The 25,222-nt window shown below is 34.1% G+C and overlaps 2 long non-coding RNA genes across 2 annotated transcripts in view; both read left to right on the top strand.

Moving 5' to 3' along the window:
• Positions 1–18,196, top strand: part of LOC309659021 — a 226,238-nt gene extending 208,042 nt beyond the window's left edge. The window contains exon 4 of the long non-coding RNA XR_014262509.1: positions 12,500–18,196. This is a non-coding gene — a long non-coding RNA (uncharacterized lncRNA). The remainder of the gene's footprint in view (positions 1–12,499) is intronic.
• Positions 1–25,222, top strand: part of LOC309659065 — a 659,967-nt gene that overhangs the window by 542,514 nt on the left and 92,231 nt on the right. The window lies entirely within an intron of this gene.

The raw sequence follows: 25,222 nt of genomic DNA, 5'->3' as shown, positions 1-25,222 counted from the left end.
GGCTAAGTTAACACAACTGGTTATCAGCAGAGTAGAGATTTGAACCCATGAATATAGTTCTCAGCAAATATATTTGAGTGTCTCTGTATATTCTTAAAGGCTTTTTTTTTTATTTTTCTAGAATGAGATTCATGCCAATGTTTTCTATTTCTTCCCACCTTTCTTGTTGCCTCATCTGTGGGCTCGAATCTAGTACAGAATTTTTCATATAGTATTAGTATTTAAATTCTTGAATAGTCTTGGTTCACAAGATTTGAATGCATTGGTATCAGGGACACTATCTTTAGTGCAACTAAGCTGCATTTAGGAGCTTTAGTTTTCTCCTCTATAAAATGAAAATGACAATATTCAAGATAAATGAGGGTATCAATTGAGATTAAGTATGTAAAATAACCAACATATTTCTTAAACATAATTGTTGCTCAATTAGTTCTATTTATTTCACCCTCCTTTAATACTCTCTATTTTAGAATTGGAGAAAAGTATCTGTGTCATGAGAACACACTTTTTTATTTGTGAAAATTTCTAAACGAAATTTTCAAATGGCCTGCATCTGGTATTCAGTTGATTGCCAAGTGCATTTTGTAGTCCTTTTTCATGTGGCAACACTAAAACTGTTCCTATCCACACTGATTATCTACCTTTTTCATTTATTTATTACAAATTTCTGGGACACAAACACAATTGGGGGACATTGGCAGACGTGCTATTGTGTGTGTGTATGTGTATATATCCCTAGTCTTTCCAAAAAAGTCTTTTCAACTAATTATGGAAATGAACATAAAGGTGTAATGTCTAAACTGGGAAATTTGTTTAGTTATAGCTCAATAAGGTGATTATAAAGCTCAGTTTCAGGGAACTATTTGGATTCCATGAAACATAGTGTGTAAATTATAAAATATATACTTTGTTCAAGTGAGTTTGTAAAATTCAGAATCAAATAAAGTAAAATAGCAAGGCTTTTTTAACTTTAGAATTTTCCAAACTATGGAAGACCTTTCTTTCATCTCTGAAACAACTATTGGTATTCCATGGAACACAGTTTGGGAAATGTTGGTTTGATATGAGACAATTGAAGATGTTAAACCTATGTTTCCAAAGATGTATGATATGTTAAAAGTTGTTACTTGAAAACCTGAGTTACATAGTCGAATTCATTTAGAAAATTAACAGAGTTGAATAATTTTCTCTTATTAAGGGAATTCTTAGAAATTTTAATATAGTAAATATGTCTGTTATTAATATGCTAATAATATGTTAAAATATCTAAGAGGATACTTCCATCTGTAGCATAGCTCAAAATGACTTGATTATCGGTCACTTTTCTGTAAAAGTTCCCATTAACATCTCATGGAATATTAGTGCTGCAAAAATAGTTTTAAAAACTTGGTACTAGATCATTGGTTCTCAAAGTATAGCCCCCTGACTAGCAGTATCAACATCACCTGGAAACTGGTCAGCGTTGCAAACTCTCAGCCCCATCCCAGATCCACAGAATCAGAAACTCTGGGGTTAGGGTCTATAATCAGTGTTTTAACAAGCTCTCCAGGTGATTCTGACAAACACTACCATTTGACAACCAATATTTGGATGTTTGTAAGATTGACCACAATAATAAGTGCAAATATTTTTAACTGGACTCAAATTAGAAAAAAATAGATAATGAAATTTTAAAGGTATTCTTTTGGGCTGAACAGGGTCTCACCAAAATTCATACGTTGAATAACCCCTCACAATGTAAATATGTTTGGAGATAAGGACTTTAAAGAGGTAACTGAGGTAAAATGAGATCACGTGGGTGAGCCCTAGCCCATGTGACTAGTTCCCTTATAAGGGGCAATTAGGAAACACATGCTCACAGAGAAAAGACCGCTTGAGGATGTAGCAGAAGGCAGCCATCTGCAAGCCAAGGAGACGCCTGGGAAGACGCCAAACCTGCAGATACCTGAATCTTGGACTTCTTGCTTCTAAAACTGTGAGTCAATGAATTTCTGTTGTTTAAGCCGTCCCAGCCTATGGTATTTGTTTTGCCAGTCCTAGCAAATTTATGCAGGTATGTATTTAAATCACTGAACTTTTGGATTGAGTCAAATCAATTCAAGGGGTTTTTTTGCTATTATAAAGTGCTATGTTTACTTTGCAATTCATCTTCATGAAAGCTCACAAATGTTGTAATATTTTGGAAGAAATGAGACAAAGCATCCTTGCAGTTGTTTAATTATATCTTGGGCTGAATAAGCCACAAGACTCGAAAGAAAGTTTTGAGCAAGGGTGGTAGCTCTTGTTAATGTAATTAGCCTTTTACTTCTTTTATTTTGTCTAATTTTAAGGTAAAAGCTTATTTCTATACCCCCTCATCCTTTTGGTGTAAGGTCTTTTTGTTTTTCCATGTAGCAATGGTAGCATTTGGTATTTTATCTAGAAAAGAAAGACTTCGTTGGAAAACACCTAATTTATCTTGTAAAAACTCCACTACTTTTGTCATTTATTAGTACAAAGTACATTAAAATAGAAGTAGTAATATGCTTCCCTGGTTTTAAAATATATTTATCCCATACACCATTAATAGATTTAATACCATTATCGATTTAAAATGATGTCTGTGTATTGAGTGTTTTAGGCCTTAGGTGGATAGAGTTAATTCTTTCTATATGACTGCTTGTTATGAGACTTATGCTGACATATATCTCATAATGGTTCCTGTTGATTGATCTAATTATATACACATGGTTTTATTGGAGCTTTGTGAATCTGGAGATACCCATGTTTGCTTAATGTTCTACAAGCACAATTCAAAACCCTTTAGGCTTACCAGGATTGTTTCCATAATCCTTAATTGAGAAAAGTAAGCCTTGAGAATTTTGAAATACCCTGCCTAAATCAAGCTTCTGGACCAGGAAATTTTCTCATTTTTCTCATTTTTTTTTTTTTTTTTGAGAATCTTTTAAAAATATGTTATGTATTTTTTGTGTGAATGTCATTTTAGAATGAAATGAAACATATTTATTCCTATGAGTGAATATAAATGTCTTTGCTTTAAGGTCCTTGATTTTCAAATGTGAAGAGTGACTATTTTGCAAAAGAATATACAAAATAAAATTACACCATAGTAAGCAGTGACTAGCAGAGAAATAGTAATATTTCAAAACAAGGCTAATACCCTTAAATTACTATATTTTATGTATGAAGATAAAGATAGCAGAATAATATTAATTTTCATAACTAAGCTAATTTCATTGAACACTCCTGAATGGTAGATATGAATCTGTGAATTTTAGTTTTTTTATTGGTCTCCATAACACATCAAGAATATCATCCTGATGCTTGAAACATGCAATTGTGTCTATAATCTGTGATTTATCCTTTCTCTCTGCAGTTTTAATGATTTTTACATTTTTTTCTTTGTATTGCTTGAAGAATAGTTCTGGCAAATAAGGTTACTCTGTTTTCTATCCACTCCAGTGTTTTGGGCTTTCAAGTTTTTTTTTTTTTTTTTTAATATATATATAAATTAATTTTAATTTTAATTTTTGGCTGCGTTGAGTCTTTGTTGCTGCGTGCAGGCTTTCTCTGGTTGCGGTGAGCGGGGGCTACTCTTTGTTGCAGTGTGCAGGCTTCTCAGCCTTCAGTAGTTGTGGCACGAGGGCTCAGTAGTTGTGGCTCACGGGCTCTAGAGTGCAGGCTCAGTAGTTGTGGCACATGGGCTTAGCTCCTCCGCGGCACGTGGGATCTTCCTGGATCAGGGATCGAACCCGTATCCCCTGCATTGGCAGGCGGATTCTTAACTACTGCGCCACCAGGGAAGCCCTCAAGTGTCATTTTTTAACAGAGCTTCAGTTTACTGAAAGCTCAAGACAAACCTAAAGTTTTGAAATGTAATTCCATAGACATATGAAATTTTTCTTGACTGAATCACTTTATTTAATAACCCAAATCTTGTGAAGCATAAACCAGCAAAACTGTAATGCTGATAGAGGTTTCTCTCATAAATCTTACCCACCACCCCCATCAAATATATATATGTTTAGCCACAGTAAAAGACTCAAGGGAGGGCTGTACTGGAGCTGAATAATGGCGGCAGGATGGGGGTCAGAGGACTGCTTAAAAAAGGAAAAGAATAACAAATGAATGACTTGCTAAATAGTGGAGAGCTTTGTGAACCATAATTACATTCTTTGAGCAGCCAAAGCAGTTTGCTTTCTTGGTACTTACTGACCTTGATTGGAGAAGAGTTGTCTAATATACTTCGGAAACGAAAATGGTACAATTAACTCCTAAAGGAAGCTAACTGGCTTCGGTTCATCTGAAGTTTACCATCCATGGGTGTTGATAGTTGCAGTGTAACGTTAAGAAGTTATCATTTCAAAAGGAAAGACAATGATCGATGAAATGAAAGTTAAAAGATCTTTATGATTCAGAAAGGATCAAAAAACCAAACATGACCTGAGAATATTTAAATGAGACTCCAGTGTTAAAATGCACACACGTTCGTTTAAGAACATCTCTTGTCAGGAAAATACCTTTATGATTGATTCATATTTGTCTATTTACAATACTTGGAAACATTTATTGAGTCTTTTATTGTTAGGCACTATATTAAATACTTTCTTAATTAATCCTCTTAAGAGACTCATGAGGGTGAGAACTAACTTTATATTCATTTTACAGATGTGAAAACTGAGGCATAAAGAGGTTTAGTAATTTTCTCTGGCCAAGGGTTGGGGGCAGGAGTCAATCCTAGGAATTTTGAACACATTCTTTAAGCAGCATTGCATGATAGTGAAATAATTGTTGAAGGCTTGAACATTAATAAACTGGGGCACCTTTACTTATCAAAAACCACACCGAACCACAAATACTAAAAAATTGGTAGTCTCTGGTTCCAAATGGAAAACAAAAAAAGATCTGTCTTTATTTGAGCCTTCATATCTGCTTTGTCTTCTAGTTCCCTCTTGACTGATTAGAGCGTAGTAATATAATAAAGTTGAGATTTAAGAGTTTAGATTTTTAAAATAAACCTCCCAGTATGTATATTCTAGGTTAAAACGCATGTTTTCCTTTTTTTCTCCTTCCCATTCAGAACCTTTTCATCTGGACAGTACTTTAAAATTTCTTTGTTTATAATTCAGTTTTTTTCTTTTTTTTTTCCAGTGTTTTCAGATAGACCAAGTATTGGTCTTTAAAACTGTTAGTGATGTTCAATTGGAAATTTAGGCAGTGATTCAGTTTTTTGCCTAAATGTAATATTATACCTAAAGAGAGATGGGAGAAAAAACTTGAAATAGAGGATGTATAGCTCTGCTTTAAATCTGTATTAGCAGCAGTTGTCTTGAAAACATTGTTTAAGTTAACAATATGAAAATGTAGTATGCAGCTGTAGTTAGTGAGTTTGCTTTCTTATGTGCATAATATGAGCTTGTAATGGAAGTAATGTCATATACTATTTAACTCTGACATTTACTGTTTGCCCTAGTAGATGGTCTTCCTTTTACTTAAGTGCCATTACTTTTATGTAGTCCATTTTCATTGCATTTAGTCCCATTTTAGTAATAATGCTTGCATGATTTACCAGGCAAATGCAATCTTTGCCCTGAATGGCACAGTGCAAGAAAAAATGGAAGCTGTTAAGAGGCTGAATGGCAAAAAAGTATTATTGACCTATGGTGGCAGCCATGTGTTTCAATTATTTTCAAGAATCCATTTGTCAAATAAGTGAAGCGATGTGGGACGTCAAGTTCAAGCTGGGGTTAGTGCCTTTCTACATCTGATATGATGTATCTTCTGTAGCCATTTAATTGAATTACCCAATTTATTTTTCAAGCAACAATGCTCTACCAAAAGCCATGACATTAAACAATTAAATATGAGTTTAAAAGTCTGCATTTTGTGTAGTTCATCATTCCTCTGCAGCAGAAAGTGAACCCGAGGGCCTGAGAATTTCTGATTTTGGTGTAGTAAAAGCTTTAGCTTCTAGGGAACACCCTAACTGTCCCATATGGAAACATTTTAAAAATAATACTTCATAATTCTTCTTTGAGCAGAGCAATGGCATAAACATTTAGAATTTAACTGAGATGGCTCAATAATTCCTTGAGAAACAACATTCTATGTGGACAAGTAAACTCCAGGCTGTGATCCTTTTACCTAATTTTAATGCTCAATGATTTTGGTTAAGACTGCTTTTCTATTTGAAGTGTCTCCATTTTGTGACTGTAGAGGAGAAATCCTAATGAATAAAAAAATCAGGCTTTCAAAGAATTATGAAGGGGAAATGCAGTTGAGAAATACCTATGTTTTCAAGTCACTAAAATATTCTGAGCCATTATCACTTACAAAGTTGTTGAAACTTTTAATGAAAAACAAGTTACGTGACCATAACTCTTCCATTTGTGTGTGTGAGGGGGAATGGTGGGCGAGAATTCAAAGGAGATGCGTGCTGGCTTTAGTTAAGATAACTACTGTGGAAAAAAAGTTAATTTTTATTTTTTACAAGGGTATTCTATAACAAGTATTAAGAACCCTTTATTTTAGGTTTTCTTTTGTTGCCAAATTTGACATAAAGATGTGTTTTTGATCTGAGGAGAATAATTACTGAAATGCAGAGAACAGAAGCGACTTATATTTTTTTCAATTAACATTCAACAATTAAATTTTAATACGGTCAGGGAATTGTTCAGATCCTTTTGTATAGGGATACTGCACCTTTAATTATCTGCCCTCTGGTGCCAAGCCTTTTCTTTGAGTGCTTCCATAAAAGCTTATTGCAGCTAGTTATTGAGCAAATTAGTACTTGAGTTTTGGTGAAAAATGTCTTTATTAGTCCTAAAACCGGAGTCACTGTGCATTCCCAGAAGGCGTGATTTTGTTTGATGAATAAATCTAGTAATTATCCTGCTGTTAGGGCTGTACTGCAAATGTCATAAGCAGATAAACAGAGGGAGTAAGCCTTCCGTAAATTCTCTAATTATCTATGTTGGACTACTTATCGCCTGCAGATGATTTATGAGCATATTGATATATCCTTAAGTATGTTCATTTGAGTTCACAGATGCAAATAATTAAGGCACTAGTCATTTACAAGGGAGGCTTCAGGTCAGGGTCATTTCATTATAAAATTTCAGCCTGGCTTGTACTATAAAACAAGATATAGATATAATCGCCTTGACCAGGATATTTCCTAAGAGACATTTAATTTTCTTTCCTTGTATCTGGAGATATTATTCTCACCCATTATTTTCATTAAATAAGACTTTTTCAACTTTCCTATGTCACCTATTTTTATTTCATTTTAAGAAATAGTAACTGACCTATGTTTAATATTTCTAAATTTCTTAGCAAAATGATCACTGTGAAAACCCAGAAATTCTTCAAAACATTTAAATGCCACTTAAAAATTTCCAAAACATGTTCTTCAAATACAGGTGCTTTATTTTTCTCTTTGACAATTTCACTTCAGGTAACTGGTTTCCTAAACTGTAGAAAATTATATAAAGAATATTTTGTTCTCATGCTTATTTTCTAATTGACTAAGAAATCAACTGTATAAATCCCTCAAAAATAATTTATTTTAATAATTAAAGCTAATATACCTTTATATGATAAGAAAAAGAAGTTACTCTGAAGAGCTGAACGTGAATAGTTAATAAAAGTACTTGATACTAGTTCTCCAACACATTAAATTACAAACACTTTAAGAAGATGAATGATTTTAAGATATATCTTACATATTTTGGTACTTTTTGAGCTGTGATGTGTGGAAGAAAATATACCAGTTAAAGGAGAGTGTAGACATTGTAGCATATTATTTAAAAAATTGTACAAAAACAAAAAGTTAAGCAAGCAAAAACATTCTTACTTTTGATATTACTAGAAGTCAAAGCGCTAAATAGAATCACATGGATGTAATCATCGACTTGATTATTTGATTTATGAGTAAGGAACAAATCTCTTTCTGGCCAGATCCTTATTAAACTGAGGTTTAGCTACATAATTCTTGAAGAAGGCTACTGATGGTGTTCTCAAAGGATTTATGTCAGTTTCGGGTCATTGTATTTCCCAACTGACGAGAGCAAATTAATTGGAAACTTACGTATATTTAAAAAAAAATCGAGGTTGTCCCGAGAGTCTCAAACTAAGAGGGACAGTGGCTCAACCCTCTAGAATCAATTCAGTCTACACAGAGCCCTTTATAAAACTGATCTGAGGTTTGGTATTGGAGGCAGATTCTTAACAGAGCTGCTACCAGTTGAAAATCAAGATTGTTATCTTAGAATTCGGTAAATAAAGGGACATTTCTGTTTAATATATCAAGGTGGTATTTCATGAATCTACCATCATAAAGCAATTTCTTATGTGCCGTTCCTTGCTTTCTTCCTCTCCCAAAACACACTCACAGATTTCTCCATTTCCTCCTCTACACCCTCTCCACAGCCATGTGTAACAGTGATCACATTCACTGCTTGGGATTCAATACATCAGACTTACACTTACATCAGATATTCCACTATTCTTTCTCTTCCATTGTAACCTAAAACGGTTAAGTATTGTAAAGCCCATTAACAAGAAGAATCCAGTCGGCTTTTATTTCAACTTGTCTATAAAGATACCTTGAATGCCAATCCACTTCTAGAAATTAGCTTATCATAAATGTACAACTGAAGAAATGTGTCTTATCATACAAATAATTTATCGGTAGTAAGTCATGAAAACTAAGTCTTAAGAATTAGACCTTACAAAAACAAAATCGATTTTCACATTTCTAGCATTCATATGCAAAAATTGACATTTTTACAAGTATTGCATCTTTGAAAAGTCCTTCTTGGCAAATTGTTTTTGCAGATTTTCCCTAACGGAGCTGAATATGCCATTAACAATAGTTTGATCTTATCAGGAAAACCATATAGATATAATTCACTGTTTTGTAAATAGAATAGTTTTATAAGTTAAATCTTAAAAGTTAGTACTTGATAACAAAGTGAATCAGCTGTACATATACATATATCCCCATATAAAGCAGAAACGAACACACCATTGTAAAACAATTATACTCCAATAAAGATGTTAGAAAAAAAAGAAATGCAAAAAAAAAAAAGTTAGTACTTGAAAAGGTAAACTTTTTACTCCAAATGTTATTTCGGCATGTATGAAATTATGCATCTTGAAAAAATCTGTAAAAGCAAATTAAAATACGTAATTCATACTTTTAATGAGTTATGTGTGTTCATCCAAGATGCAGCTAGAACAAAGTGAGTAGGTAAGTCTTCTGACTTACAGTCCCGATTCCCTTATAGCATTGAGTCTATACAGAGAACTGAAGAGCAGGAGTATAACTATACTTTACTCAACTCATTATTCTCTTGATATTTAAGTAAATCCAGAAATGTTAAGTATCTTTATTTTATTAAAATTTCCCATTTCTAGAATATTGTGGTATTTAAAAAAAAGTTCTAGTTGCTCGATAAAACTAGTAAGAATAGATTTCTCCTCAATTACAGAAATCGAAATTTCTATTTTGCATTTCCAAATATTAGCACTAAAGCCAATAATACAGGATTAATAAATATGTGGTGAGCAAAATTTTTGAAGGATTTAAACACAAACACACACAATTTTGCTTTCATGCATGCACTCATTTTCCATGGCTACTTTCTTTTCTCTCATTCAATTCCACCTCTCATTCTTTATATGCTGCCATAAGTTGAACGTCTAGGGCATGTTTGTTAGGACATGGCTAATATCTTCTAGTAAAGAAGGAAAATAAAGCTGGTATTTAACAACGATTTTATTCTGAGTGAAAATATATTGTGTTTTGTTATATGTTTATCTACAAAATGTTATATAATATAGGTTATATGGCTAATATGTATGTATATATTATATGCATTTATATGTGTGTGTACATATCTGTATATCTGTTGATCTCAGAACTCTTTCTTCACTAGAATTATTTCTGAGCCAAGCATTTTTCTTTGAGAAGATGAAAAACAAAACAAGTAGTGAGAAATTGCAGTGCGCCTAAAATTGTGCTGAAACTGCGATGTCTCAGGACTGGCTCAGACATCCTGGGTGCCTCAAATTATATCATGGGAATCTTTACTCTTATGATTAGCCGTGCAGGACAATGATTCCACTGTTTGGATTGCAGCCACCGAACTGCTAGATAGCTGGGAGGCAGAGAGGGGTCGTGCAGATGTCACGGAGATCTAAGGCAATTTTTTTTGGCTTTCTGAAGTTGACTTTGTAGTATTGGGGTCAGAATGTTTTTACTTCTTGACAAATCCTTTATAGAAATAATTTACTCATCTTAGCTTAAAAAGTCCCCCCGAATTCCTGAATATTTTAGGTTTCTTTTGTGCCTATTGTTAAAATAAATAAAGTGGAAAAAGAGGACAAATGTAAGAAATAATAGTGTCATTGAAAGTGTCATTGCACTGTAGTTTGTAAATGATTACTTCTTTTTCAAATGAACACACTCATATTCTCTCTCCCCCTGTCACCCACCCCCTTCTCTCTCTCCCATCCCGAAATACTGGAACACCCTTTTATTTAATGTTGGTGCCTGAAACTCGGAATGCATAGAGAAACAAGTAAATAGCAGTCTTTCTTTGTGGGCATTCAATCACTGTCAACAGCTTATTTTTATGAGTAGTAAATTTAGTTTCAAAATAAGCACAGTGAAGAAAAAGAATGTGATGCCAGAATTTAAAGAGCAATATATCACCTGACTAGTGTTCATGCATAAAATAGAATCAGATCCTATTGGGCCTGTGATAGGACTATTAACTGACCTACAAGATAAAAGCACAAAGGTAGATGTCTAATTCCCTTGCTCCCTGCGCAAGTGAACATTTTTCAAAAGAGCTAACTAGTAGAATCATTGATTTTCCTCTTTGCTATTCTTTGATTCTCACCAAGATCTGAGCTTATTCCTATTAGCATGACTTCATTAAATCTCAGAGGAAACATGCCTGGTAAGGAAGCAAATGGAGGTTCAGGAATACCATAGATCATAATTTGCAATTTTTATAGTAATCTTATTTATGTCTCACAAAATTGTCATAGTACTTTGGTGTTAGATACAGAACATTTCTCTAATTCTGTTGTCTCTTTCCTGGCCATTGAGGACTTTCTTTTCCTTTTTCTTTTCTGTGAGTTTATATAACCTAGTTGGAGAAGTTTGTGTGCATTTGTTTTAAAATCACTGCCTTTGATTTTATATTTGATAATTAAAAAACTGAAGGAAAACCCCAGTGCAGCTCATCATAACATTGTAACACTGAGAATTGTGCTTCTTGTTGATATATATTGTCTGTGGTTGTAGTGTTTTAATTTCCTACCGTGTTATTTATTGAAAAATTATATAATATGATTATCTTTACATGTTAACATTTTTTTTGATTGGTTTACAGAGCTGAATCTTCTAACTATTGTACAATCTTCATACTTTCTCTAGATTTTAAAAGTTTGTTTCATTTGTTTTTACTTTTTCATCTAGAAGTATCAAAGCTGAGGAGTCAAAATTTAGAAGAGTTAAGAATGAAATAAAATGCCAATAGTTTTCATTCTTTTTAGACTATAGATCTTTGCTTACTGAACAATGGGGGAAAATAGGTATTAAAAAAATTTGCCAACGTTTGTAATCCTGAGGATTTACCCTTAAAACTAGTTATTCAACATCAGATGAAAGGTCATCAATAAGCAATATATGAATTGTTCACTGTATGGGATGTACTTTGGATTTTGTCTGATTCGAGTCATTTCAGCTCAGCTACTTTGGATTCTGTGATTGGATGTAGTCCAATACAATCTTACATGTCTTACATGTGGTATGTAGTGTTTTTTGTTTGTTTGGTTTTACTGTAACCAGAGGAAGTGGAGAGATCCATGCAAAGCCCCATTTCTATGATCCTCTCAGTGGTCTATACTGAGCAAAGAAAGAAATTCACTTACACACCAAAATTACAACCAAAGAATTTTAATAGTGTTTTGTTTAAATTAGGTGGAAAATCTGAGAAGTGTGTGTGATTTCTAAGATTCTCTGATATGTTGCATGGGGTTACAAAGGACGAGTAGATTTTAAGAAAAAAGATAAAAATTAAGATATACAGACATTTCTTTTACCTCACACCTTTGTAAAAATTATTCTCCTCCTTGGCCAGTAGTCAGTCTTCAGCTTCTTTTTTTTTTTTTTTAAACGTCTTTATTGGAGTATAATTGCTTTACAATGGTGTGTTAGTTTCTGCTTTATAACAAAGCGAATCATCTATACATAGACATATATCCCCATATCTCCTCCCTCTTGCGTCTCCCTCCCACCCTCCCTATCCCACCCCTCTAGGTGGTCACAAAGCACGAGCTGACCTCCCTGTGCTATGTGGCTGCTTCCCACTAGCTATCGGTTTTACATTTGGTAGTGTATATATGTCCATGCCACTCTCTCACTTTGTCCTAGCTTACCCTTTCCCCTCCATCCTGTGTCCTCAAGTCCATTCTCTAGTAGGTCTGCGTCTTTATTCCCGTCCTGCCCCTAGGTTCTTCATGACCTTTTTTTTTTTTTTTTTTTTTAGATTCCATATATATGTGTTAGCATACGGTATTTGTTTTTCTCTTTCTGACTTACTTCACTCTGTATGACAGACTCTAGGTCCATCCACCTCACTACAAATAACTCAATTTCGTTTCTTTTCATGGCTGAGTAATATTCCATTGTATATATGTGCCACATCTTCTTTATCCATTCATCTGTTGATGGACACTTAGGTTGCTTCCATGTCCTGGCTATTGTAAATAGAACTGCAATGAACATTTTGGTACATGATTCTTTTTGAATTATGGTTTTCTCAGGGTATATGCCCAGTAGTGGGATTGTTGGGTCGTATGGTAGTTCTATTTTTAGTTTTTTAAGGAACCTCCATACTGTTCTCCATAGTGGCTGTATCAATTTACATTCCCACCAATACTGCAAGAGGGTTCCCTTTTCTCCACACCCTCTCCAGCATTTACTGTTTGTAGATTTTTTGATGATGGCCATTCTGACTGGTGTGAGGTGATATCTCATTATTGTTTTGATTTGCATTTCTCTAATGATTAATGATGTTGAGCATTCTTTCATGTGTTTGTTGGCAATCTGTATATCTTCTTTGGAGAAATGTCTATTTAGGTCTTCTGCCCATTTTTGGATTGGGTTGTTTGTTTTTTTGATATTGCGCTGCATGAGCTTCTTGTAATTTTGGAGATTAATCCTTTGTCAGTTGCTTCATCTGCAAATATTTTCTCCCATTCTGAGGGTTGTCTTTTTGTCTTGTTTATGGTTTCCTTTGCTGTGCAAAAGCTTTTAAGTTTCATTAGGTCCCATTTGTTTATTTGTGTTTTTATTTCCACTTCTCTAGGAGCTGGGTCAAAAAGGATCTTGCTGTGATTTATGTCATAGAGTGTTCTGCCTATGTTTTCCTCTAAGAGTTTGATGGTGTCTGGCCTTACATTTAGGTCTTTAATCCATTTGGAGTTTATTTCTGTGTATGGTGTTAGAGAGTGTTCTCATTTAATTCTTTTACATGTAGCTGTCCAGTTTTCCCAGCAACACTTATTGAAGAGGCTGTCTTTTCTCCATTGTATATTCTTGCCTCCTTTATCAAAAATAAGGTGACCATATGTGCGTGGGTTTATCTCTGGGCTTTCTATCCTGTTCCATTGATCTATATTTCTGTTTTTGTGCCAATACCATACTGTCTTGATATCTGTAGCTTTGTACTATAGTCTGAAGTCAGGGAGCCTGAATCCTCCAGCTCCATTTTCCTTTCTCAAGATTGCTTTGGCTATTCGGGGTCTTTTGTGTTTCCATACAAATTGTTAAATTTTTTGTTCTAGTTCTGTGAAAAATGCCATTGGAAGTTTGATAGGGATTGCATTGAATCTGTAGATTGCTTTGGGTAGTTAGTCATTTTCACAATGTTGATTCTTCCAATCCAAGAGCATGGTATATCTCTCTATCTATTTGTATCATCTTTAATTTCTTTCATCAGTGTCTTATAGTTTTCTGCATACAGGTCTTTTATCTCCTTAGGTAGGTTTATTCCTAGGTATTTTATTCTTTTTGTTGCAGTGGTAAATGGGAGTGTTTCCTTAATTTCACTTTCAGATTTTTCATCATTAGTGTATAGGAATGTAAGAGATTTCTGTGCATTAATTTTGTATCCTGCTACTTTAGTCTTCAGCTTCTTTGAGAAAGATTGTTGGATAGGCTATGATAACTTTTTATTTAATGTGACTCAAGACAGACTATTTTGTTTAAGTATATTGTGACATATTCTATTAAATTCCAGCTAAAGTAGTGCTAAAAGAGGGCAATAATTGTAATCATCATACATAAAAGTTATATATATGAGAAAACTTGTTAATGGTACTTAACTAGCATAATTTATTGCCATTGATATACATAGAAGGCAAAAGATTTCTGGAGCTGAGCAGGTTTGCTTGTTGCTTTTCAGTCCTTTTGAGGGTGCTGCAAAGAAAGTAAAAGTTAATACGAAGTGCAACAGGCAATAGAGCCTGGTGAAAACATTTGAACCTCAAGTTAGACCTGCATATACTAGCTGAAAAGATGCTGCCTTTGTATCTTACTACTTTGCCCCACCTCTCTACTCCTAAATGTTTATAATATTTGTAAAAATTTATGTATTTTAATCATAAAATGTCCATTTCAAAAATGAAAAAAATTGAAGAAGATAATCACCCAACTACAACTCAAAAATAACCAGTCAAAATTTTAGTATGTGTTCTTAATTTTTATTTTATATTTTATTTCACATGATCTTATAGTACACATAAATGGCAAACTTGTAAAAATAACTAAATAGCTTGACTGTTTAATGGAAGCAAAGTATTCGTCACACAAAGTAATTTTTTAACTTCTTATCTATAGCCAGACATTTGACTTGTTCTCACATTTTTGCTATTGTAAATTTATTACACATGTTGCACATGTATTCTCAATTTGTTACTTTTTTGGTATTTTTTATGTTAAGTCATAAATATTTATAGCCTAATAAAAATACCCTGGTATGTTTAAAGATTTAAGTTGAAGTGTAATTGCATTCAGGTCCAACTTTCTATATAAGTAGACCAGCAATTTCTGTGTGTTGTTTGGGAAATACAGGAACTGCATGGGTGTTATTCCCATTATCCTGTACTACCTGCAACTTCATCACTAAAGAACCACTTCCTAAGTTAAAACACTGTTCCCTGCTCATGTCTCATTAAATTATCAATCAGTAATCTGTTAGTAAAAATGTATTCGGTTCTTTTTCTTGACAAGTAGAAATCAGAGCACTGATGAAATAGAACATTGATCAAAGAGGAGAGAAAGGACATTTTCACTTTCAAAGTGTGGACATAAAAATCACTTCACTTTGTTTAACTTTGGTTATGAAGGAGATAACATGAAGGATAAATGTTCTTAGTTAAAGGGGAAAATTCTGAAATGAGATGAGCTCAGAAATGAGAATCTACATGATAGGTAAAATAAACAAGCACACAGATAATGACAGCAAACCTTTACCTATTTCTATCTACTTGTCTGAGATAAATATTTAAGCAGATGCAGAGAATGTATTCTTGTCTGTTTTCATAGTAGTATTTAATATTGGTCAAGGAAAATAAATGCAAATATAACTCCATGGATGAATTAATATCTACCATTGTTAAAACACGCATATTTCCTTATATAGATGCCTTTCATTCCTTTATTCTCAGAAAGTTACTGTGTATCTGAACCCCCATGTTCCACTGGATCCAGAACTGTTATATATGTTTAATCTTTCCTGGATCTTCAGGCCTTCTTCTTTTCCTTCATCTAAGTCCCCAAATAGTTCCTTTAAAAAACAAACAAACTTTACAAATAATTTCTTAGTTTCCTGCCATCCTATCAGAAGACCACTATGCAAAGCCATCCTTTAGCATCAATGAAAGTTGATTGTAAATGTTCTGTATATTCTCTTATTTTCCTTCTCACCATGAAATGACATTTCAACACTCTACTCTTAGGCTTATGCTTCTACCACTTACTCTCTGAAATAATACATTTCTGCAAATTGGTAACCATTTTCATATCTTATCTCCCATAACTTCTCCATAGCCTTTACTTCCTCCCACTGCTTCTTGAAATTCACTTTCTTCGGCTTATGGTTATGATTTTCTCTTGCTTCTATTCCTATTCTCCTGACTATCTTTTCTTAGTCTTCGTTTTTCTGGCTCCTCTTCTATCTGCTGTTTAAATACAGATAATTTCTAGGGTGCATTTGTGTTTTTCTTCACATGGTCTCCCTGCAGGATTTCATCCACTGGCAGTACATCATCTACCATCCGTTTACTAGTGATGCCAGATTCTATTTCTCTTGTGTTGATCTCTCTCCTGAGCATATTATCTGTATTTCTACCAGGAGAGGTGCACACCGTGCACTTGGAAAATAAAATTTATATTACCTAACAAAATGTAATACTTGTCCTGTATTCTCTGTCTCTAAGCTAGAAACATTAGGATCATTCTTGGCTAATTTTTCTGTTTCACTCCTTAAATTCAACCAGTTATTTTGGTTCTATACCAGAAATGTCCCTAATATCCAAATCTTCTTCTCATTCATTATTGATGCTCAAACCTCATGGAAGCATTCTGTGTAAAAAGCCTACTACTTGTCTGGGGTGGAAGACCTTGCATTTCAGTGTTAACTGGTAACACTGTGTAGAGGTGATACAAGGTACTTTGGAAAGATCAAATTTACCCAACTTGCCTATTGTCGCTGATCTGTGCTGCTGGAATAGCCTTCTCACTTCTCTCCCTGCCAGCAAAATCTCCTCTCGGCCATTATCTTTTCTCCGTATTGCAACTAGACTATTCTTCTGAAGAGACAAGGTAATCATTTTGTTCCACTTATTAAAAATATCTTCTGGGATCCTGTTGGCTAAGTAGGAACTCGTAATCTGGGACACTGAATGGGTCGGCCATATTTTACTTCTCAGTTCCCCTTCCTCCTTCTCTGCATTAAATTAATCCTTTCCAGGCACATCAAACTTTTCACCATTTCCCAAACACTCTTTGTATTTAAATGCCTTTGTGCCTTTGTAGATGCTCTTACATAAGTTGGAATGGCATTCCCCATCACCATAGCACGTTTCTATGCATTGTTAAGATTAATCAGACCATTCCTATAAGAAGCTCCTGGAGGATTTTGTCACTAAATTCTTCCTGTTTTGTAGTATTTTTTTGTCTAGTTTTGAAAAGTTGCACTTTGCTAAGTCTATGTATGTATAATTTAATCTTTCAGAACTCTGATAGTTTCAATTTACCTTTTTTTTCTAAGGGACTAACAAATCTTCTTAAAAAATCTTTTACACTTTGCATGAATATCTGATGCATAAAGGTTGCCCAGTATAAGTTAGTTGAATGACTTAATGGATTTAAAAGAAATTTGGAGATTAATCCCTTGTTGCTTGCTTCGTTTGCAAATATTTTCTCCCATTATGAGGGTTGTCTTTTCATTTTGGTTTATGGTTTCCTTTGCTGTGCAAAAGCTTTTAAGTTTAATTAGGTCCTATTTGTTTGTTTTTATTTTCATTATTCTAGGAGATGGGTCAAAAAAGACCTTGCTGCAATTAAGGAGTATTCTGCCCATGTTTTCCTCTAAGAATTTTATAGTGTCTGGCCTTACGTTTAGGTCTTTAATCCATTTTGAGTTTATTTTTGTGTATGGTGTTAGGGAGTGGTCTAATTTCATTCTGTTACATGTAGTTGTCCAGTTTTCCCAGCACCACTTACTGAAGAGACTGTCTTTTCTCCATTGTATATTCTTGCCTCCTTTGTCATAGATTAGGTGACCATAGGTGTGTGGGTTTATCTCTGTGGAATCTAGAAAAATGGTACAGATGAACTTATTTGCAAAGCAGAAATAGAGACACAGACATAGAAAATGAACTTATGGGTATCAAGGGGGTGAGATGAATTGGGAGATTGGAATTGACATATATACACTACTATGCATAAAATAGATAACTAATGAGAACCTACTGTATAGCACAGGGAACTCAGTGCTCTTTGGTGACCTAAATGGGAAGGAAATCCAAAAAAGAGGGGATATATGTATATGTATAACTGATTCACTTTGCTGTATAGCAGAAATTAACACAACATTGTAAAGCAACTATACTCCAATAAAAATTAAAAAAAAAAATTTGGAGGTGATTTTTTAACCAAGACCACATTTCTGACATTAATTCTGGTGCAAGGCGAAAACAGTAAAGCATAAAGAACTTTAGCAGGAAATAATGTATTTTGAATAAAGAGGTAAGTTCTCGAGTTTATAAATATGAGGCCCAGCTTGATTCAGAGGATATTAGGAGTTCTGAGGGAAGAATGATAACCATCAGAAAACTACCAGAGGAAGATAATTGTTCACTGGTTGGATTCTGGACATTTGTTTTTCTCATCTATCATTTATAGGTATATTTTAGTAAAGGCACTATATACTAAATGTCAAAAATACTTTTTTGAGAATTATTCATAGGTGGTTTGAAAGCTAATAAAGAAGATGCCCTAATAGTACAACTAATAGTAAGGAGTATATAAGCTAGAGTAAAACCACAGAAATAGTGAGGATAACAGTGCCTAGCCATTTGCAGGGAAAACACATTTGGATCCAATAGTGGTTTTGGTTGTGAGAACTGATCAAGAGACAAATAGAAGACGACACTAATGTGGAAGTCAACTGTGCTACCTGTGGTACTAAGGATGATGAGAATGATGGAGAAAGTGTGTGTGATTGGTGGGGGGTAGAGACTAGCTAATGAGTCTTTATTAGACCCTGTGAAAGACTCAATGTAAAATATTGGGTAAAACTGGAAATATAGAGTAACTTTCTTTTAAAATAAACTTTGTAGCTTATTTTATATTGATACGTGTATATCAGTAAACCCAGGACTAAATAACAAAAAGGATGATACGATGATCATCACAGATATATCATTTATTGAAACTTTATTATACACTGTGAATGGCAGTAAGCCTCATCTCCCTTCATTCCATAACAACCTGATGAGACAGGTACTATATTAACCCAATATAAGAAGGAAGGAATCTGAGGCTCATAGAGGTTAAGGAACTTGCCCCAAATCACTCAGCTAGAAAGATGCAGAGCAGTGACTTGGATATGGGAACTTTGATCCCAAACTCCATGTTTTCAATAACTACCATGATATTGCATCCTTCTGAGGCTATTTGATAGACACTGCCACAGTTATCTTTTTATGATAACATTTTGATAATGCAGTTTATGTTGATTTAAATCTTTATTAAAGACTGTAGCCAACACTTCAGAAAAACATTACGGAAGTGTCTGTTCTCTTGGATGGCTGAGAATTTGTCCTCTACAGAATTGTTTTCATTTGAATAGTTTTCTTATAATTATGATTTAAATGTAAAACTGTATTTTAACTAATATGTGAACTGCTTTTAAGAGCTACCTTAGTATTCTCTCCAATTCTCTTTCTTTTTAGGTCAATATTTATAATTCTATATCACTTTTGTGGAGTGGCAGTTTTAAAATAGAATGTCTAGCTTTTCTTAATACTTTGATTTGTGCAATCTGTTTGAGTTCATTCTCATTCCAAAGTTTCTTCAGGACTAATTATGTTTTGTGTGTGTGTGTATATTTGGAGTTAATAAGCTTAGATACTAGGGGGGAAAACAGTGGAAAGATTATACCACAGATAATTAATAAAAATCAATTAGTTTGTTAATGAGTACTCTGTTGGTACCCAAGGTGGCAGAAACCAGCTGGGGGAAAGAAATCAGGATCCCTGAATAGGACATTTAGAATGCCTGAGTCCTGCTGAGAATTCAAGAGGAAATAACTCTAAGAAGCACTTACTTGGGTTCAAACTGGCTAAATTTCCTCTTGAGATTGCAATTCTTCTAGCTAATAAATCTAGTAAAAAAGTGATTCACCTTTACTGTATGCCATAAAGCATTTTCTGAGGCCTTAAGTACATTGCTCACTGCCCTGTATTAAAAACAAACCCATAGTTGTAAATGTCAGTGACTAAGAATATTAGAGCCCTTGCATCTTTCTTGTGTTAGTAGAAAAGCTGGAAGCACCCATTACCTCTTCTATGACTTTTTACATTGTATTTATTTAAATGGCAAAAGTCAAACATAAGCTGACAGGGAAATACAAAATCTGTCTTCCAGTGGTCCTTGGACAAAAAAAGCAGAAAATTCCAGTGATAGCAATTGACCTTCATATAAAGTTTTTCAGAACAACCCATTCTTCCCATTGTTATATTTATGTTAAGAGTATTTCCTCTCCATCATATGTAATTATGGATCGTTTATAGCAGTAACAGAGAAGAGATGATTTATATCAAAGAAAACCCAACTAATTCCATTTGATGTATCTTCTCTAAGGATTGAGGGGAAAATGTATTCTAGTGGACTGATAGCTTTTATGTGAGTTTTATATACAGTTATGTTGTAAATAAACATATTTCCAGTAATTGTTATGAATCCAAATATGACTGCTAATGGGTCTCCCTCTTGGATAAAAGATAAAGTCTAAAAGATGTTTTCAGTATTGGTTTTATAATAAAAGTGTTCCAAATTCTGTGAGTTAGATTTATAGTATGGAATAAGGTACATAAAATTGATATTGAAAAATTTTACCTAATGGCCCCCTCTGAGTATGAGTTACACTCCTGGGGGTAAAAGATCATTGATTTGACTTACTCAAATAGTTGGCTTCCACAGATAACAGGTTCCTCTAATTATCTACACAGTTTCTGGATAGTGAAATAGAGAGTGCTCACACATGGGTAGGAGAAAAAATGGACTGAATACATACAAATAAATGACTCATTAAGTAATGTTAGACTATTTTTAGTCAACTAAATAAGTAAATAAGTTAGTGCTGTCTTCCTTCAAATAAATGCAGAACTGTGTGCTTAAAAACCACATTCGTACAATGGACAAAAGTGGTATCTACACTCATTTATGTAATTGGATTACAGTTTCCTTTTCAGTGCTCTCTGATATTTCCTCTTTTTCCTCTAGTACATTTTTAATTTCCTAGGTGCCAAGAGTAATAGTCTCAGTTTCATGACCTTACATTTCTTTTAATGCATGGGATTTTTCAAATGTTCTGGCATCTGCCTACATATAAAATACAATTATGCTGTATTTCAAAATATGTTGAAAAATGAATGCATCTTATGTTCATTTTAGGAATACATATAGAGATATTACATACAAATGAGGAATTCATCTGTGAATACGTGAATTTTTGGAGCACATATGTTTATCATTTTCCATTTAACCTTTGCTATTCCATCAAGAAACTGAATAATATTCTTCATATTTATTAACTAGTTGCATTATTTTTTCCCCATCAACTAAAAAGAAGCAATTTTTTGGAAGCCATTTCTAAATTCTTGGAAACCCTGTGAACCCAAAGAGACAAACTGGCCTCACCTGTGGGATGGTGGCGGTCACCATCTAACTCCCTTCAGAGGTGCATTGCCCCATGAAACATGGCAGAGCTACCTCAGACTTACACAGAATTAATACTTAGTATGGAAAATTAAAATGGTAGCTTCTGGAATGAGTTTCACTTTTGGTCTTTAGGTACCACAGACTTTCACATAGGCAGTGTATGATTTTACACCTTCTCTTTAAAGTTAAGGAAATCGAGACTTTAAATTACTTATTAATATTGCTAGACTTGTGATTGAACCAATGACCTCTGATATGGGAATGTTGAGGAATAAATGCCTGCTCTATCACTAAATACTTAGACAAACTTTTAACCTCTCTGTGTCTTGGCTGGTTCATCTGAAAATAAGGATACTGATAATGACTATCTCAAAAGGTTATTGTGATGATTAAGATAAGGTAACTTTTTAAAAGAACTTACAATAATGCATAGTACACAGTTAAGTGCTATATAAATGTTTGCAAAATAAATCATTTAATCATGTTAATGCCCTCAAAACATATAAACCCTTCCTTTGAAAGACTGCCAATCAGTGGAACTGCTAGAGGTAAACACTTTTCCTTCATTTGATATTAGATACTGCATTGTTAGTTCAACAAGCTGTGGAACCCTTCGTATTTGCCAGGATTAATGCTACCTGCTGGAGACTAGGAAAAGAAAAGTTGCTGCCCTCAAAGAGTCTATTGTGGTTGAAGAGATTGAAACATACATCTAAATAAATAATTAAAATACAATGTGATGGGTGCTATGAAATAGTGTTGGAAAAGCTATAAATTTCGACTTAAAGGAAGGTCTCACAAAGGTGTTTCAGTAGCTCTTGAAGTTTTAATAGAAATATTTCTAGTAAGGACTGAGGAAAATACATCTTAGTGCAAACAGAAAGGATGGATGAAACTGCTGTGGCTTTAGCTCTGCACTCAGGCTTTCTCATGCAGGGACAGGGTAGAGGAGCAGCCCAAAGTGGGGCTTTCCCACTGTCGTGCAAAAAGGAAGAGCAAGGGGGTGAGCTGAATGATGCAATCACACTTACAGTTTCTGTTCAGATGTGGTCTGTGTCACATCTCCACTTTCTGTTAATCAAAGGAAGGAATGCGGTCAAGCCCCAAATCAATGAAGTAGGGTTCAATATACTATGTTTCTCTCTCAAGAGTAGTAGAGGCCACATGACAATGAGCAGGGATTACAATCTCTCTATGGAAGAAAAGGAGTGTATAACTGAACAGTAATACGAACCATCACAGGCATTTAGGGAGTTGGGGGGGATTTGCTGTGGTTGGAATGCAGACCATTAACTGTAGGGAATAAAACAAGTGATAAAACAAGAATGATAAATGTAGCCAAATTACGAAATATCTCGTATCTTGCTGAAACTTTTTGACTTTATCCATGATCAAAAATACATTTTTAGAAGTATGGCCCTGGCTGAAATGTGGAAGATGGCCTGGACAAGGAGAAAGTGGAGGTAGAGAGGCTGGTTAGGACTGAAAGAGAGTGGTACAGGGAGGGAGCTTACAAATACATGTAGAGTGCCTGGAGAAGGTAGACTTGGCAGACAGACCAGCTGTGGAAGGTGAAGGGTAAGGATTTGGAAAGAAAGAAGTAAAGTTAGGAGGGTTCCAGCTTGGTTGGCTAAGTAATGAGATTGAATGAGCCAGGAAATATGGGAAAAATCAGTCATTATTACCAAGAAAAGGAGTAGGATTATTCTGTCAGGGTCAAGGTATAAGTTGAAGGGAGGCTTCAGAAGATGGGATTGGTGGGCTGACTTCACAGAACAGTGACTGGCTGTAGTGAAAGGGATCCCTAGCAAAGGGAACAGCATATGGCAATGCAGATGGTATTAAGCATTATGCCGTGCTCAGAAATTTTAAGATACTTATGGCCACCAAAATGAGAGTTAAAATCAAAGAAGGGAATACTGAAGTAGTCAAATATACAGTCTTAGTGTTCTGGTCCATTTTCTTTCTCACTTTTCCATCTCAGTTGAAGAGTACGTGCAAATTGAGAATGACACGAATGCAATAAAAAGAACAAGGTATAAAAAGTCTTTACTAATTGGTTAAACTCAATAAGGTTAAAGGCCAACTAGAAATCAAGTTATATTCATAAAATGAGCTGTGAAAATGACAAATGATCAGGAGAAATATATAAGTTTAAAACATCTATTTCTAATTTTTGAACACAAAGCTATCTTGATATTGACTTTAGTTTTGTTTTTTTAAACAATTACTCATTTAATTTTAGGAATGTAGAAATAGTCACACTGAAATTGGCATCAATAATTAGTACTGGGACTCTGTATTAGGTTAGCCTTCGTGATTATGTGGTTCATTTCATGTTCAATTTAGTTGATATAACCAGAGTCAATATTAACACTGTAAATATCACATACTATTCTTGTATAATGATAACATAAGACAGAATAAAATTTTATAAAGGAAAATATTGTTATAATAGATTTTAAAAGGAGGCTGGCTGGGCTAGTTTGGATGAAAAGCAGCAGGTCATAAAGGTCCTGTTGGGTATAAAACTATCAAGTCAGATTCTCAGCTTAACATTTCCAGAAATTCAGTTTGAAAAATTACTCAATTATTAACTTCTTGAAGTCTAACTCAAGTTTAGTTGTGAGCAACAAAACTCATGAAACTAAATTATAAACCATGATGTTCATTTATTCATTCACAAAATACTAGTTCCTAACATATGATGTCTTTTCGCTCAAAATTATATGAAAGAAAATTTACATGGGAGAATACTGTGCGTTTTGCATGAAAGTAAAATAAATAAAATGCCTTTGAATTGCCATCAGACTAGAACTGGACAAGATACCATTCTGTAGTCTAAAAGAATTTTATCTGTATACCCAATTCTCTGAATTCCTGAGACCCATTCTGGATATAGTGACTGAGGGGTTCCAGGGGTGGGACCAGGAGATCACAGTGTCTCAGGTGATTCTTATCGTGAAGGAAGTTTCAGAAACGTTGGCATGATGCATCAGCACTTGCTTCTTACTTCTCCTTTTCAAATATGATCTGTGCAGATTTCTGACTTCTCTGTCCAGGTTTTTAACGTTAAAATTCTTGTGGATTAAGAGCTTATTCCTGAGAACACTTCTTAGTTGCTATGACTTATCTGAGAAATAAGTATAACACTTGATTTCTAAAGACTTCGTCTCTGTAGTATCATGTTTCCACACCATATACTGGTGAATTATTTTGAAGAAAATTGGTCTCACGTATCAATATTTTGGGTGGATACTAACCACTTTAATTTCAAAGGAAGATTTTGTCTGACCTGTGCCTAAATACAGGTCATTTCATTATAGTTTACAGTTAGTAAACTGTCAATCTGCAGTAGCTTGTCCAAAACCCTTGCCAATAAATATATTAGAAATTCAGAATGATTCGTATTTAAAAAATAAAAATGGGACATTTGCTGTATATTACATCATATGCCAAGTGTGATTGAATGTGCTCTATAATAAATGGAGAAAAGTTCGTGTGTGTGTATGTGTCTATCTTCCTGTTGTTGGTTCAGGTCAGGTTCTTAACAAATGAGTCTTCTGTGTCAAACTTGAGGAAAAGAATCCTGTGCGTTTGTTTTTTTACTTTGGAATAACAGTTGACAGCTTATAAACCTATATAATAGTAATGAATGAGAGGGATAAGAGAAGTGAAATGAATGAATGC

The sequence above is a fragment of the Balaenoptera physalus genome, assembly GCF_965194825.1.
Source record: "Balaenoptera physalus genome assembly, chromosome: 3".
Classification (NCBI taxonomy): Eukaryota; Metazoa; Chordata; class Mammalia; order Artiodactyla; family Balaenopteridae; genus Balaenoptera; species Balaenoptera physalus.
The sequence above is the reverse complement of the archived record's forward strand: the minus strand, read 5'-3'. Positions and strand labels throughout refer to the sequence as shown.